Genomic DNA, 18,357 nt, shown 5'->3' on the forward strand with positions numbered 1-18,357 from the left:
TTTTGGTGTGTTTCGGTGTGAAATGCGACTCTAATTAATTAGTCCTGGAAGATCTTTATGAGTTTATGAAAACAGGATGTCCCCCTGAAGCATTGCAGGTTTTTGACTCTTTGCTTCACTGAATTTCACAGTTATTCAAGTTTGTAGTTTAGCTAGAAGTAGGTGAAATTTTTAGCAAGTATTTTATGCTTCAGTGACAATTTCATGGTTAAATTGTGTCTGAAGAAATTTTTAGCAATTAATCAGGTGAGAAAGAAATTGAACTATCCCACCAATAACTAATTCATAGTTATTCATCTTTTTCCATGAGACAGACTTTTTTTTTTAATTGTTACATCTTAATCGTAAGTTGTGTGAATTAGCAAAGCACTTCATATTTGCTCACCATGTTTATTTCCATCTGCATGATTCTGTGCTGAGTTATCTGTTCACATAATACATTTATTTAAACTGTATGTCAGTATTCCTTTGACATTCAGCTACATCTCATAAAGAAATGCAGCTGAGTGAGTTTTAATTATTTTTATTTATTGGGTATAAATTTGCTCAACCTGGAGCATGAAGCCGGATGAATACTGAGCCGGATTCTTCTACAGCTTTCTTTCCGTTGATAGGACAGTTCCTTTTTACCTTTGCAACATGCTAGGCTTCCTTAGATATTTTACATTTTAATCTGGAGAGATGCAAACAGAGAAAAGCAGCGATTAGAGAGTTTTATTTGACTTGAAAGTAGGTTTGTTTGGCACAAGACGTATACGCTGTGAATAACCACCAGCTTGAATACACAGTTTAGGGCGAAGCACCTACATTTGACTACATTTCATTATTTTGACAGAACTGGCATGTAACTAGAAGGAAATGTATCTGAATAATTTGGGCATTTTGTAAAAGTGGACATGAATTGGACTTGTTTTGCTCTGAAATGCTGAAGCGCTGCATTAAGAATAAATTCAACTGAATTTAGAGTTGGAATAATGTGTGGCTAAAGGTTTCCATTTAGTTTGAATTTTGGACATAATAATCTTCTGGGAGTTTTCTAAACAAGGTGCAGCTTCAGTGATCAGTTCAGAAGGATATGAAGACATGTATGAGAGTCTCCGCTCCAGAGAGGCCTCAAGGCTGTGTACTTAAATCACAGTACCTAGTCATGTACTGTTGCATGATGGTTAAAAAAAAAAAATAGAAAAATCTCAACATTTCAAATCTAATTTCCCCTCCTCTTCTCCGTCAGCCAAGATCTGGTGTAGATAAAAGAAAACTAGATGCTGACCCTTTCTGCCACAGGAAATGTCCTAACTTTTGTCCTAGCAATCTTTCAAGGCAAATTAAATCTTATTTTTATTTGCTCTCGATTCAAGTTACTCAACTAAACAACAGCAATGATCATTTCAAAGTTAAAGGTTCTAATAAAGGCCCTTGGAGCTTTAACTAAAAAAAAATAAAATAAAGCAGAAGTTTAGCTCATACGGTAAAATCATCAGAAGAGTGAAGCATATGATGTTTTGGTCTGTTTACTCCATGCAGAGCAGACACACACCAAAAGAAAGACTTAAGTTATTTTTCTTCTGACTTCATGCTGGTATTTCCCCATCAGTAGGAAGTCGGCAGCAGCCACCAACCTGGATGATTATTTATTTACTGCATACATTATGGATAAAGACCAGAGTCAATATGGAGCATAAACATTGTCCTGGATTGTGGGAGTAATCCGAAACTACTTCTTTAACAGCTGTGGCTTTTCCACTTATCTTCTTTTACAGGTTCAGCAGAGAAAAGAAATTATTTGTCTAAAAAAAGGAGACTTTATTGTAAATTTTCCTCAGAGTTCTGTGAAATATGTAGCCATGGGACTTCCACCGGCTCCCAGAGGTACGGACTTGTGTTTGTGCCAAGGAAAATTACATGCATGGATGTGGGGTGTGTTTACAGGCCACAGAGTGTTAAATGAAGTTTTATTTATGGGAAGCGAATCCTCACGGTCATTGAATAAGCGATCTGAACTGTCCCTCCACAGCGATCGGGCTGTTGGGTCCGGTCCTGTTGTGGGCAAACCAACTCTTTTTGAACCAGTGAGTTGGGCTGGACAGACACCTCCGCCTGTCACCACCATCCGATGTCATCCCCACCCCCTGATGGAGGCTAGGAAGATGAATGGGTCGAGTTGCCAGGTGAGCCCCTGTGCAGGTTCAGATCCATTCATTCACACCAGCAGACTCTTTGTTCAAAGTTCATTTAAATGCTAATTTGGCCTTAGGAAACTGAACCCTGCTGGCTTCTTAACTGAGGAGCTTTGGTCTCAGTCATATCCATCAGTCACTGTTTGAAGCTCGGTGCAAAAATATTCCCTCTGATTACATGAATTTTATCCTGATTACACTACCTGTAGAGGCAGACCTTCTGTCTTCCTGCAGACTTAAACAACATTCACAAAGAGACGTTCAGTGGAAGGCTGGATGTTTGTAAAACCTATGAGCTGTTTGTGCTAAATATGCTGCGATCAGTGATTAGAGCTGATCAGCAATCAGTGAGAATCTGCCTCATTTAACGGTGAAGACGACTTAAAGACGTGACGGAAACTTTCTACTTGATTTACAAATCTTAATACTTCCAACCTCTGTTCTGACTGAATCCATGTTTCCATTAACAGATTTCAAAAATTGTAAAAATGTCTGTATGCAAATTTTTTGATTCATGCTTACAATTTGAACTAGTAGAAAATGATATTTAACTGCAATCGGGTTAAATGTACACAGATTTTCCCCTCCTCCTACACTCTCATCCCTTGGTTCACAAAACAAGATTTTAATTTTCAAAACCCAAGAGGTTGTAAACATGCCAATAAAAATATAATAGAAATAACAGGTTTGGCCTTAATGTATAGTGACAAGGCAAATACAGCACGTAATTTGGTGCTCAACTCTTTGTAAAATGGAATCATTGAGATTTTTGTGAACAATCTCCCTCAAAAAGATATGCTTGTTTTTTTTTTTTGTTTTTTTTTTGTACGGGATAAATGTCACATTAAACCTGGAAATATTTCTGATTTATGTCACAAAGCCCAGCATTTTAACAGGCGTGTGCAGACATTGGCGCTATCAGATTGCTGTGGGAGGAAGCTTCAGAGGATGTTTACCTTTCGTTGTCCTCCTTCTGAGGAAACCTTTCCAATTCTTGAATTCCTTCTGGATCCATTCTCTCTGCCTCTTTGTCCTCAAAGTTTTCTGGTGAACTTAACAAAGCATTTCCTCCGTCAATCTCCTCCCACTCCTCTGGCTGTCCCTTCGATCCTCCACATCCCATCACCAAGTTCACCCACCTGTCCGTCCTCCAACGCTGCACCGTGCGTCTCATCACGCTCTGGAAGAAAAGAGAGTGGAATCATAAACACAAACCACCATCTACCGACCCCAGATTCCCTGGAAACCCAATCAACTCATCTGGCAGAAAGGATTTTGCCCTTTTCTCAGTCTCAGTTCAACCCATGCCTTACTCTTCATGGGAATCGGCCACGCTGGAATAAAGTCAGAGATTCCATCACTGAGTCTTCGTTTAGATTGAAGGAACTGCCTCAATTATTTATTCTCCAGCTGAATCAGAACAGAAAATGCATTCAAAGCTGTGGCCATGAAGATTATATCAGATGGGTGTTGTGCAACTTCCTGAAAAGCTCATTTTGTGCCAAAAAAACTTGGCAAAAACAAAAAAATTGACTATTAAACAGTGTAGTTCTGCCACCGGTTGTGATCAGTGTTACTTTAAATTCACTATTCCTGTGACTGAGCATCTGTGGGTGAACTTCTGAAGTTCCCTCAGCTTCCTCTTTCACCAGCATCATAAACCGGAGCATTAAGCTGCAGTCTTATTATCCCCCCCCCCCATTCTGGCCAACATTAAAATATTTAAGAACACCTTCAGCAGTAGTTTTCCTGTCCTTGACCAGAACATGCGCGCCCAGCCCCTCCGGCTGTGCTGGATTATTAATGGAACAGCAAAAAGAATTCCAAGGACTTGCTGAGGAAAATCTCCAGCAGCTCCGCGCAGCTTCAGTCAAACACTTTGAGCTGAGGTGTCTGAGCTGCAGAGCCGCTCGGAAAGAGGAATGATTTATGTTTGGATGTCCTGTGAAATGAACACCTCCTTCAGTGAAATAACAGACTCAGAACCCCACCTCAGGGCTGGAATGATCTCACCACACTTTAACAGCACACAGATGGGACATCTTTATTATTCTACTCCTCTGTAAATCCACAGTTTTCCAAGTCTGGATAAAAACAACAGCCACCTATCATGGAAACTTTAAAGGGGAAACTGATGGGGTTTTTTTTTTGTTTGTTTTTTTTTTTTTCCATCTTATATAAGGTCATAGTGCTGGATGCTCATGATAAATTGGACAGGAGCTGGAAATAACATGATGTACAATTGAAATTATCCTCTGCACGATGAAAGCTCCGGCTTTCGGCTGATGTGAATACAAATCCATGGAGCTGTTGAACACATTAGAGGAGTCACGCAGAAACAGATGTTTGACTAAATAACCAAAACACAGTTGTGTCTCAAAGAGCACTGCAGAGATATACGCAAGGAGAGCGCTGTATTTCAGGGCATTACTGGAAAGCTGAGTGGAAGGAAGAAGTGTGGCGGAAAGAGGTGCATGACCAACAGGGATATTCAGAACCTTGAGCGGAAAACAAAGCAAAATCTCAGAAGGAGTCGGCTGTGAGTGGAGTCATTTCTTATTGAACCACCACACTGAGAATGTGATCCAAAAGTCTTACATTTGTTGTGTTAAGTTATTTCAGAACCAGCATCAGTATAACATCTACCTGAGCGAAAGTGAACACATAAACTGCTGTTCAATTATCCAAAGTCTTCTTCTCGGATGGAAGTAAAGAAAAGCATGTATTCTGCATTTTATTTTGTCTTAGTGTCTGGGAGAAGAATGAGGAGGGACAGAAAACAAGACGGTCCTGCTTCAGGCTGAAACATCCAGTCAGTAAAGAGTTTATGAGCCGTGTCATCTGCTGCTGGTCCAACATGTTTTATCAAGTCCGAGATCAAAGCAGATGTATTGGACATTTTTAATTACTTTCCACTTTCAGACAAGATAATTCACTGTGTTTTGGACATCTTCATCACAGATTCTTTGTTTTTGCTTTTGTTTCTTATCCTGCAGGAATCTAAGAACTTCCCTGTTGCTCCCTGCCGATGTTTGACTCTAAATCAGGAACTCCTTTTCTTGATTTACCAGAAAACAAGCAGGGTACCATGTAATGCATAGCTACTCCGATAGCTCCTAAACAAACCCACTACCGCCACCTGCTCTGTGCCCACAGTCTCTCCTCTCATGCTTTGGGCCAGTTACTTGTCCTGAATGTGGAGAGCCTCTAAAGAGAGTTCTGCCCCCAAGGCAGCACTCAAAAATGCAAGGGGAGCACACCACTGGAAAACCAAGCTCAAATGGTTTCTGTGTTTTTTTCCCCCCCCTTATATAAATAATGTGAGATGTATTCTGGCTGAAGGAGTACTTCTTCCTTTCAGGTTAAAATCTGAGACCAACAGAGCAGCAGGGATTCTTTTTCTACATCTCTGACCTGCTTTTTGTCTCCAAGTTTATGGCTTAAGTGGCTTAGGGTTTTTGTTGCAGGCAGATCTTATGATTTGTTAAAAGGTTTTTACTGTCTTTGAAGTCCACAGGCAACTTGAGCGGCAGAGAATATGATATGAAAAACATCAGACTTGTTTTTTAGGTGGAAAAACTATAAAAGATTCACTGATTAGGATGAAGAAAGTAAACACGCCCACCCTCTACACCCACCTTAAAATCCATCCACATGTTACACTCGCATCGAAATTTTAAATAATGGCATCAAGTTTTCAAGTCTTAATGCAGGAAAGGAAATTACAAAACAATTCAAAAATTTAAGGATTACTTAATAACGGTTAATTATTACATCGTTAACTTGATTAGAGAGATTTATTCAACTTATTTTGCATCAAGAGTTATCGAATAAAGAATGATTTAAAACGGGATTTGGTAACAGTAACCAGGGTTTCCCAAATACTGAGTCATTCCACTAATACATCTGTAACTGCAGGCAAGTTTCAGACTGACTTTAGAAATTTGTTCAGCGTCTCGCTGGATTACAGCGGCTTCTTCTGCAGAGGGCAGCCAAGATTACTGAACACTTACACTAAAAAACAATTAGACATTACCGAAAGAAAAAGTAACTGACTAAAAGTCACCTGGAGCAAAAGGGAGGAACGAGGAAAGGACACAACTGGACTAGATGTCCCGTAGCTGTGCACCACGCAGCTGTGTGATGCACTTCAGCGTCTCTTCAGGCTGGAGAGGAGCTGGAGGAAGCTTAGTTCAGACCAAAAATTGTTTGCTGTACTAATCAGTTAATCTCTACCGCTGCTCAACACACGCACTCAGCTTCCACATCACTGAGTCACTGAGTTGTTCAGAGCAAATTGTTTCTGACTGATGCACTTTGCAATTACAGCTGTGCAGGACAGAAATGACAGGACTGGCTGCAAAACATGCAGAGTTCAGCAACAGGTGAGTCCATGGTTTCTATGGGGAAATGATGCTGGTGGCTTAACCAAACTGCACTGTTTATTTATCTATTTATTACTGTTCTGTTTGACATGTTTCTTATTAGAGATTCAAATATGTTAGAGTCTTTTAAAGTGTGTTTCAGTTTGGTACCAACAATTTGCAGTTAAAATTAAAACCTGAAAGCATTTTATGTGCACACTACCTTTCTTTTTTGTACTTTTTTGCTTTTACGGCTTCTCATATCTCAACTTATTTCACTTTTCCCTTTGTTCTATAAAGTGCGTAGTTGCACAAAACAGGCTGAGACTCCTGTAATGTGGCCTTTTGAGAGTCGCTGCAGCTGCCAGCAACACTGTGGCCTTTCACTGACTCTTCTCAATGACTGTAGGTTGGAAACCCTGGCATCACAGACAGGCTGAGGAAGACGTGAAGTTGTGTGACTGAACTCATTTCTCCTGCATGTCCCCGGATGAGTTCAACAGACGACTGGAGGTTTGCGTTTGAAAAGACGTTGGCAGGAACTGAAGCAGAAACAGAGGAAGCGGCAACGTCTGCCAGAAACTGGGATGCATGAAATCTTTAATTAAAGCTCAAGTCTCAATCAGCACTGCCAGTGCCAGCTAAATAATTCTTCCTTTATTAGGACACCCAAACTTGGGTCTGTCTCTGGCAGAGGTGCCAAAAAATGCTCTTTTACTGCTCATGTGTGAAATGAACAAAATGATGCAATGTCTCGTAAATACTTGCATAAATTCTGAGAAGATATCACAGCGCAGCAACAGCAGCTCCACTATATTTCATGCAGGATCTTTGTGTTTCTTGTTGCAAGAAAACTGCAATGATCTATTCTTTCTGTATGTCTGATATGAGGAAGATGCTCAGAGATGATTGCAGGGACAGTTTCCTCCTTGTCAGCCTCATGGGAGACAATTTCAGGATGTTCCAGCTAGGCAAGTAGCAATCATAAATTGCAGTTACTTATGCTTGATCACCAAAAATTAATAAATAATAAGAAATATAAGAACAGTTGTAGTTTGCCATGAAATTTATATGAACACTGTTTGTAAAATTCACACAGAAAATCTCCATTGACTGAAACAGGAATGTGGAGACAGGGAGTGATGAGGAAAAAAAAAAAAAACATCCTGGTTTTATCAACATAGCTTAGCAATACTTTACAGCAAAAACATCATTCGCCATTTAAACTGGTCACAGATGGATTTTAAATCCATCTGAATTTGTATTCTGATATGTTTTAAATGATCATACTCCAAGTTTTTCTGCTTCTGTTTATTTTCTATTTTACCACAGAATGTTTGACTTAGAATCACATGATGTGAAACTCAATAAAACACATAAAAATTTGGATTGAAATTAGTGTCATTATCAGACATTGTTTTATCCTGACCTTGGGTTTAACTCCAACATTATGGAACAGGTTTCCATTAAATACCAGACATGCTTCACTTGCCATCTGTCCTCACTGGCTTTTCACATAGTTTGGGTCATTCATTTCCATTTGTTGGAAATGAATATTCATTTTATTGGACATACTTTTTGCTATATTTTATTACTATCTATGTTTTGATTTGTTTTCATGGTGTACAGCACTGGTCAAACAAATTGTTAAATGTGTTTTATAAATAAATGTGAATTTATTTCTACTTGTAAAGTTTTTACATCAAAATACTTTTTTTTTTTTTTTTCCTTTTTTCTATAAAAGCATAAAATATGAGATTCTGGGACAACTACTCTGGTACAGCCAATCAGTGTCAAGGAAAATAAATGGTGCTCCTTGACTGGTGGATTTGCAAACGCTAGCCAATAGTATGTCAAGTAGCGCTGCACCACGGCATTTTAGCTGTCCAAGCTGCATTTCTTCTTTAAAATATTCTAGATATATGCTACAAAACCATCTATGGAAATAATCCACAAATAGGAGAATCCATGAATAGTAAACCACTATTCACAGTTTATTATTCAAGGGTACAGTGGAGCCTTGTACTATGTTTCAAAGTCTTAGTAGCCTCAAGGATGAAAACCTAGATGATTTTCAGCCAGGCGCACGTCTTCTGAAGGTTCTCAGTTTTAGTCAGTACATCAAGCCTGTAGGAGATAATAAAGACCATACTCCTGTTCAGACGTCCAAGCTCCAATTTATAGGAGATCCAAGAGATGATCCGAAACATGCTTCCTGCATAGTAGAGCAGATTTGGTCAAACTAAAGGAACCGTGTGTTTGAGTGATGACAGCTCGTCACTCAGTGCTGCTTTCAGAGCTGCTCCGACTTAGGCTGAACCATCCACCGCTTTAATGGATATTGTTTTCATTCTGTATTTGCTTAGGAGGCCTTCCACTGACTTTTCCGGTTAATATGTGGAAGTGTGTGTTGGCCGGGAGGCTGCAGCTGAGCCCTGCCAAAATACACTCTCTCACTACTCAGGATCATTCAATTGGCCTCCATAAATCTGAGCAGAGAGCAGCCAATATCCTGATATTCTACACTCTGCATCTGTGGGACTGTATTTCTGTGGATTCTTATTTGTTCAATTCATCTTGTAGGTCCTGAGTGTGTGAGTTTTCTGCGAGAGCTGCCTTGGTTGTTCTTTATTGTTCCCATTTAATATTCTGTGGTCATCTTCTGCCAGTAACAGGCAGTAAAAAGACTTAATGACATGTTCTGACTCCTAATCAAACCTTAAACTGAAACGAGGAGGATGCTCAAACACACAGAATTACCTGAACAGCCTAACATCTGCAGCATTTCAGCAGATAAAAGAAGAGAACATCAACATGGATATCATTTTAGGTGCTGCAGCAGATTTTTCAGATGATAGTTTGATGTTGTTCTTTTCTGATCACCTATTTTATAATCAGCTCATCGTCAGAGCAGTTTTTACAGATCACAAGTACAGAAATGCTGCTTTTCATGTGCAAATAATTGCCCAACCAACAGTAAACTTCCTGCAGTCTGTTTCAAAATCTGTCCTCTAAATACATGCAGATGCTGCTCAGTTGTCATTTTTAAGACGCTAACAACAATAAAAATTGACTGCAGTTTTTGCCTTCAGAAACAGGTTTGTTCCTGTTGTGTATCAGGAGTGTCTCCTATCATTTCAGCCTGAGGTTGTTCATTTTGCCTCAGAAGTTGTGGAGCAGTTACAGACCGAATCCGACGATGTTTTTCCAGGTGAAAGTTTAAAAAAACAGCCGAGGGCTTAAGGGATTAATACAACCAGGAATGTATAATTTTAAACCTTGATACTCTGGCTCAAATATAGAACAACCCCCCTGAGTCATTTTAAAGTAATGCACTTCACATTAGTGGTGCTGGAAAAGTTAGAGACTATTAATGTAACCTGAAGAAAAAGGTGATTTTTAAAATTCAGTCTGAGCATCAAAAGATCATAAAAACTTACAATGTAGTGGGCAACAAGCAGAGTGAGCAGGTAAAATATTAATGTTCCAAAGGGAAAAAAAAATACAATCACTGGTAAAAGAAATATGAAAAAAAGAAAAAAGCATGTTCTTGTTCTATTGTAGTGTTTAAATATTAAGATTCACCAAAACAAATGTGGTACTGAACTGGTTCTAAAATGTTTTCCATATATGTGTAAAAAAACCACCACAGTTCCTCAACAATGAAGTGAAAATAGAGAAACTAAGTGAAAACCTAAATCTAACCCTGCTGTATTTGTAGGATTGTAGAGGGGAAACCGAATGTGTGCATGATGACTATTGACTGTTGCTGTTCATCAATATCAGGATGTTTTATAATGTTAATTCCAAAATATTTGAACTCTGTCATCCTATAATGAGAAAAATTCTTCACAACTGGAAAACAAAAAGAAAGCAGACAGCGGCAAGCTTTGAGGGGGGTAAATACTGTAGAAAATATTCCCCAAGGTCAGAGAAATGACAAAAAATGACAAATAGTTTTGTCTCCTCTTCGGGCCTCAGTGGCAGCACCACTTAGTTTAAGATGCATATGGATAAACCACATAACATCCGAAGCATTGTCCTTCGGACACATGAGACAAAAGTTGAGATGTTTGGTCATAATCTTAGGACCTGGTCTGGAGAAAAAAACAAACATAATGCCTCATATCAACTATTAAGCTTGGTGGTGGAGGATTCATCATCTGAACTTCTACCATGATCTCAGTACACCAATTTATAAATGGGAGGACATCTGTTGGACGTCTGAAACAGGAAAATAATCTCAAATCCTGCAGCAAATCTATAACAATAGTTGAAACAAAAAGAATCAAGGTGTTGAAATGGTGTAGTCAAAGATCAGACCCTAACCCCATTGAAATGCTTTAGTGGGACCCCTTATACAACCTGAATTTATTGACAATTTACCAATAAATATTTCTATATATCAAGTACATGTTAATTTAATTATTCATAAAATTTTGCAGAAAGGTGTGTATATATAATGATTTTCAGAGTTAAATGAACATTAAACAGCAGAAGGAGGATGTATCTATAAACTTGGGTAACTTATTACTGCACAAGCATTTGCAAATATTATACCACCTTTGAAAACTGCCTGTTTAAACACAAACCATGACTTTTACTTGAATGTATTCAAGGAATGTACATTATTGGATCGAAGTTACGAATAAAATGAGCAGGTGAAAACATATTTTAAAGAGTGATGAACAGTTCAGCCTTTTCTACTTAAAAGTCTAAAGGAAATGCAAAAACAATGGTTTCAAAAAAGAAATTGCAAACTTTTTGCTAAAACACTCAAAACTTTTAGAAACGAGCATCTTGAGATTATGTTACCAACTTCATAAGACATTCAGTAAACAGCTGCAGCTCTCTGCTGCAGCCAGGCCTTTGATGGGAAACACCTTTCTGTTATTTTCACCTCTGACCTTTTTCCGCCATCTGACCTTCTTCTCACAGACAGCACTACTTTCTCTTCCACCTCCTCACAATACGGCACAAGGCTTGTTTCACACACTGGTATCCTATGGGAATATAAGAACAACATACGAGATAACAATGTAAGAGCTGAGCTGCATTTTCATCCAAATTGCTTCTTGTCGCTCAGTACTGCTGCATCTCCCACAAGCAAACAAGGAAGAAGTGTTTCCTAAAGAAACAACAGACCCAAGAGTCCAAACCCACAACCAGTCACTGTGGAAAACCCAATGTATTTCCTCTCAGCACAGATTCATCTATAGCTTGGGTGAACAAAAGCGTAGTCCAGGACTGTTTAGAGCAAAGTTGAAGGAAACAAGTTTCTTCAAAGTCGGTAAAAACTTTGAGATGTAAAGGTAGAAGAAATTCCCAAGACTTCATTCAATATTAAGTACGACTCAGGAAGGTGATCAGTTCAACCAGCAGTTCATTGTCTGACATAAAATGTGTTTTTAACTTTTGAGAAGATACTGGAGCAACAACCTTCAGTATTTACAGCTACAACTTGCTACATAAATTATTGGAACAATTTATTTGGTATAATATTTAGTTAAATGAACATCAGGACACACAGATTGATTCTTGTTTAGCTCAAAGTTGAGAAAAGAACAGGATATTGTGAAAGACCAAGTGCTGCTGTTTGTGTGTGTGACTTTTGATGTGATCTCTCTCTGAACAGTGCATGTATCCTGGAACCAGTGATGTGTATTTTATGTTTTCAGGCCTCATGAGTGAGTACTTTACATTTTGTTCATGTCACTTTTTAAATTTTTATTAAAAGGACTGACTAACCACTTGGGAATAAAGTTTCAAGAACTCCTAAGTGATCCGATATTTTTTTAGCTAAATTAATAAGACAGTAAAAAAATGTCTCATCACTTCTGTCTGTTTCACTTCCTGTTCTCAGGCATCTAGCATCTTGAGGTGAGTGAAGCAATGACAAAGCAATGTAAGAGATTAAATATATTATCATTAGGCAATATTTGAGTTGCAGTTGCATTAATTCTGTTGTTTCTGTGTAAAGTTACAAAGACCCACTGTAAGTGTAAACTGAAAAAAAAAAAAACAGCCAACTTAACTGCATTTTTCCTGCAGTGGTTAAAAGAATTGCAATATTAAGTCTGACAAAGCATTCCAGTACAGACTCCAGCAATGTAGCAAAGTACTAAATGTGTCAATAGCTTTTTGTTAACCTTCCTGACACAATTTGTCCCATCAACTGTCCACTAACACAGAATCTCCATCTGAAGCCAGAACAGCAGTAATGCGTTATCCAGAAGATTCTGCTGTCAGCATATCTAAAAATATAATGTGTGTATTTTAGTTGTTAAAAATCAACACATTGTATAAATTTCTGTCACCTCATTTCATCAAGAGAGAATTTATTTTATTTTATTTTATTTTTATTCACTAATAGCTGTCCAGGTCTATTTTTATAGTGTTACAATATTATTACTTATTTAATCAAAATACTGAAATGTGTGTTTTTGTTGGAATGGATGCCAAGCCAGCTAGCCTCGAATGGCAGAAGACCAGAATATTGGTGCTGGACCAAGAACGCCGTCCAAGAAGGACCAATCAAAAGGTAATCCATTTGGTTTTATGTTCTTAAGGAATTTGGTGCTGGATGCAAGCAGCCACAGGACCTATAAATCTGAGAAACTATTGAGTATAGATGTGTGCTGTGTGAGCATACAAATAGGTGTTTAAATTCTGTTTAAATAGGGAGAAAATCCTACCAGAGAGTAAGTTGAGCTTTGGCTGTGCTTAAATATTTCTGTTTACCGCCCAGGCATGATGAATGGAGCCTTTTGAGCTATGAAATTCAAGTAAAGCGTTAGGTGGAAGAGTTGGTTAGCAACCTAATAGAGCGCAACTAAATGGAAACATTTATCCACTCTTGAATCTTCTTAAATACAATGTGAATAAAGTGATGTTATAGCTTTACAAATATATGAAGCATCCAGATTTAACAGGTTAAATCTTTAACATGACATCCTAAATGTGTGACATCTGATATATTGGAACAGAATAACATTACATTAAAAGATAAAAAAAAAAGAATACTAGAAGTGCCAAAACATGTTAGAAACGTGAGGATGTGGATGCTACATGCAGGAGGGAAGAAGTTTTTGAAACAAAAAGTTTAAATAAACTAAATATGAAAGTTCTGCTGAAATCGGAGCTCGCATGAAACAAACAAGGCCAAATAAACAACACAGCGAGCATCTGTGGGGGGTGAAGCATATATCTGACAGGGAGGCTGATTAGGGAAGTGGCTGCAGGTGAGGTAAAGGGAATCAGAGCAGGTGGTGGCATTGTTATCAAGGAGGTGATCAGAGAAGCTGGAGAAAAACGCAGAATAGAAGGCAGAAGAGACAAAAACAGAAACTTAAAGAAAATAAGTTCTGACAAAAACACAACTCTGAAGAACAAAATATTCAAGCAATTCTGTCTTGTTTGGGGGTCCTCCTCAGCAGCGGCTGCTTTTGTCTGAAATCTTTCTCCCCAGTTCAAACTACAGCTTACATTCAAGCTAAAGTGTTTCAATGAAACATTCATATCTACTCATTTTTTAATCAGATATTTTTCTTTTTCGGAGGATGCCTCCACATGCTCAGGAAGTTCAGCAGCTGAATTTCCTCGTTGTTCTTTGCGGGGATCTGAACTTCGCACCTGTTGTAATTTTGTTTTCCTCTCATTCAACATCTGTGGTGCGTTAGTATGTGGAAAATGTTTTCAGTTCTTTGCTCCCCTGGAGGAGAACCGGGTCCAGCACCATGAGACGGTTTTTAAGCACTACTGCTCCAACCTCTCATTATATCAATCAGCAACTAAATGACAAATGAGTGATCCATGAGCTACATTAAGTTTTTGGAGATCGTTTTGTTTAAAAAGACTGTTTTTCATATTACAAACTTGAGTCCAGCTCTCTGTAGAGATTTAAACGTTGCTCAATAAGGAAGTGAAAGAGAGATGTACAAAGAGGAAACATTTTAGCTTTTCTGTTGCGTGTTCTTGCTGCTGCACTTTATTAATGGAAATGGGTGTATTTTATCTTACTTATAACATTATAAAGATAAAATAGAACTGAAAAAAGTGTTTCAAAACTGTTTCTCCCTGCTTAATTCCACAACAATGAGTTTGAGAATTTGCTTAGTTTTGGTCGAATTGCTTTTGAAACTATACGACTTGGGTCAAACATTTCTTCTTCCGCAAGAATCTTTTACGCCCATGCTTTAACTTTCTGGTCAATGTTTTGATGTTGCAGCTATTTTTGCAAAGTGCACCAATCCATCCTGTAGTAAAAGACCAACACATGATTCCCAGTACTTCACAGTTGGAATAGGCAGGCTGCCCCGTCACCCGTTTTTCATCCAGCTCCTCAGTTTCATTAGCCCACAGGACATATTTCCTGAAAGCAAGATCTTTTTTCAGCTGAAAAATAATCTAAGCTTTTATGCTGATTTTGCTGTAATGGTTTATTTTCTTTCTGAGTAGCACTTCAGCCCATATTGGTACCGGATTTATTTCTCTGTGGATAATGACGTTCTTAATAGCTCTGGAGAGTATCTTAACAACACCTTCTGTTTTTGTTTCATACTGTTCACACTAAAACATTTTGTTCTCCGGGACATAAATCCATCCATCTCCTGTCATTCAGCATATAGAAATAATTCTTATGAACCCAACTAATCTCAAAAATCAGTCAGACTGAAGGTTTGTCTTTTATGTAATGAACAAATATATCTGGTTTATCCAAATGTAAAGGAGAGCAGAACTTTTCTTCAAAATATTCGGTAATAAGAAGGATTTGTGGTTTTTTAAGGTCGCTTCAGGTTCAGTTTCCAAGGTTCATTATCGCCCTGATATTTCACATCTCACCTGGGTTTGTTACCATGGTAACTAATGATCAATGGCAAATCTATATTTACACATTCGTACTCATGTGTGCAGGGTAAAGTGGAGTTCAGCATGCGGCTGATGAGGAGCCTGGACTCGAACCCACAACTCTCTGGTTGCAACTATCCGCCCCACTGAACCAAAGTTTCTTCAAACTTGAAAACACCGTCTTCTCAATCTGTCATTGCCCTGAAAAAAAAAAAAAAAAAAAAAAACTGAAATTAATGTTGATGCATTAAGCTGTCCTTTTAATTTTCCTCTCAGATGTACGTTGGGGTCATATAGGACTCGTGAATTAATGGCACAGGACCCCTATCATCGCTTGGAGTCATTTAAGCTTCAGTCAGGACTAAACAATATTTTCTGGCATCTGAGCTCTTCCTTTATAATCCATCTGCAGGAGAGGAGCAGCCATCAATCTGCCATCAGACAAAGAGAAGTATCATCCTGTCCAAACCACCAGTACATAATGAAAGCACAAATTGGTTTTATGCCTTGAGTACAGCTGTTGTGAGCATCAGTCACTAGGCTGTTTAGAGTCGCAGTGCGAAAGAGGAATACAGACAGCTGGATCTGCTGATGAGTTGAGAGACCCGCAAAGAAAACTGTTGTCAACATAATAGCATTTCATTCAGAGCGAGGCGATAGCATAACGCAAAAATGTAATCAAAAAACAGTTTTTCTACCTCCATTCATTCAGATCAAACTATTTTAGCTGGATAGCCATTCCTGTAGCCTATCCTTCATCATCATAAATACTTTAGTTTTTGGATTCTGGCCTGGGGTTTTCAGCCTGTTCGTCAGGTAACATAAAGACCATGCAGAAAACACCTGTAGAGATGTGGACCTGATGATAAAAATGCATAAAAAAAATTACCCCTAAAACATTTGATCTAAAACACAAAGAAAAGCTCTCTTTAGCTGAGAGCAACCTTCACTACGTCTCTGCAGGAAGCTGCTTTGATGCCTGCTGACGATGGAGACATGATGCAAGCCATGATCTGCCCGGGAGCTGATGGAGACCAGATCTTACAAAGAATTTATGCTGGAGTGTAAAACATGATGAAATCTGATTTAAATTCACAAAGGAGCGACGTGTGAAGTGACGAACCTTCAGCAGACTTTGACTTTGTGTTTTCCTACGCAGATAAAAACCCAGGTGGCAGTAAACAACGTTTCACAGAAACAACAGACAAATGTCCTCTTGAGCAAACGCTTCTCAAGCAAAGGTCCAGCTTACTCATGAGAGTTCAGATATACTTTCAATCCTGGAACTGAGTCTCTTCAAATGATCTCTGGGTGTTATTAGAAATTCCTGTGTAAAGAAATAATTCAACAGCTTCTGGTATGAAGCAGTCTTGCCCAACATGAGCACTAAGTGGACAATATTTTCAGCAGTTGAAGCCCAGTCAAACTGATATGTTTTCACACAGACAGATAGGATTTTCTGAGGCAGGCCTGCTTCAAGTCCAGTCCCTGAAAGCTAATTATGAAACTTCTGGAAGGCACAGTTTGAGGGAAAACCTTTATCCTCATCCTTGAATTCTCTCATCTTAGAAACAGTAAGGCAAATAGTAAAAATAAGTAATGTAATTTTAACTGAAAACTTCAGTTAAATGTAGATTTAAATCTCTGGAGTTTCTTGTTTCTTTTTTTTTTTTTTTGATGGGACATTTTAGATAATTCAGAAAATCTATCAAACCAACAGGCTGGGATTTAGTTCTGATTGATCACATATAGGTTCCAACTTTCCATGACACACAAATTATCATGGTTCTGGTTCCTCCCCTTTTCTGAATCAAAAGCATATTGTGCATCAAACAATTAAAACATGATATGTAGCCTAGAAATTAAGGAATTTCACACAGTTCTCTGTGTCTCAGGAACATGTGTGTTTTCTCCACCAAGTCATTTCTGGAGCTCTCATCTGATTTTTCATGTTAATCGCCAACTTTAAGCTTCATTTAAACTGATTCTATAAACACTTGCATACACAAACATCTCTTGACAGCATTCCAGACATTCCCAACTGGAGAGTAGAAATACCTATGGGACTTTGCACAATGCTTATTTATCAAAAATTAACCTGTTTTTTTTTTTTTTTAATGAACGTTTAATGTTAAATAATCCCCTCAAACTATCAGGGCTGATAGGATATCGGAAACAGATCGTCTGTGTCCTCCCTGAAGTCAAACCACCCAAACAGATGGAAGACTGGGAGCGTTTTTTCCTGCTTAATAATCCAGCCCTGACTGAGCTTTCCTCTCAGCACAGAAACCTGACTCTCACTGAAGCTCATGTCACAGCAGCCTCACCTGAAGTCCTGACAGAAACCTCTTTGTTGTTGTCTCAGCTGCTCTCTGTCTGTCTGAGCTCTGCTCCTTCATGGAAAGCAGAAGATGTGGAGCAAAGACTGAGGCGCGGTGCCAGAGTCTGGGCTCCAAAGGACGTCTGCAGAAATACTTTGGAAGCACTGAAACAGGTCGACTGTGTTTCGGTGGGTATTAAAGTCTCATCCAGAGCTTCAGGCAAAGTTTTAGGTAAGATTCAAATCAGCTGAAAGCATTTATACTGGGAGATCAAAAGACTGATTGTCAGAGTGCCGTTTCCTGAAAGTATCAAAGAGTATATTTAGAAAATTTAACCAACAACATCAATTATATTTATTGACGTGGCTTTATGGATTGTAGTCGTCATCTTTCTGGGTTGCTCAATACCAGAGTAAGCCTTGGAGAAAATAAGATAAACATGCATAGAGACCAATTCCTAAATACTTGATTACGCAACTAAAACAGCTACAACAGCATCCTGAAGCAAGTTAAGATAAAAATGACAAAACATTTCCAAAACACATCTTCCACCAGGAACACTAGAGCTGCTTGCTGACCAGCAGTGGTGGAGAAAGTACTCAATAAATGTACTTAAGTAAAAGTACAAATACACAGGCAAAAATGTAC

The 18,357-nt window shown here is 38.5% G+C and overlaps 1 long non-coding RNA gene across 2 annotated transcripts in view; it reads right to left on the bottom strand.

Annotated features, from left to right (window-relative positions):
• Positions 1-18,357, bottom strand: part of LOC106957073 (uncharacterized) — a 61,166-nt gene that overhangs the window by 5,464 nt on the left and 37,345 nt on the right. The window contains exons 3-5 of one of the 2 annotated variants that reach the window (XR_001426888.1): positions 11,442-11,544; positions 3,317-3,357; positions 3,134-3,229 (exon numbers count right to left, since the gene is read on the bottom strand). This is a non-coding gene — a long non-coding RNA (uncharacterized LOC106957073). The remainder of the gene's footprint in view (positions 1-3,133; positions 3,230-3,316; positions 3,358-11,441; positions 11,545-18,357) is intronic. The other variant, XR_001426887.1, reaches the window with a different exon arrangement.

The sequence above is a fragment of the Poecilia latipinna genome, unplaced genomic scaffold, assembly GCF_001443285.1.
Source record: "Poecilia latipinna isolate Pla-1442-1.1 unplaced genomic scaffold, P_latipinna-1.0 Scaffold870, whole genome shotgun sequence".
NCBI lineage: Eukaryota > Metazoa > Chordata > Actinopteri > Cyprinodontiformes > Poeciliidae > Poecilia > Poecilia latipinna.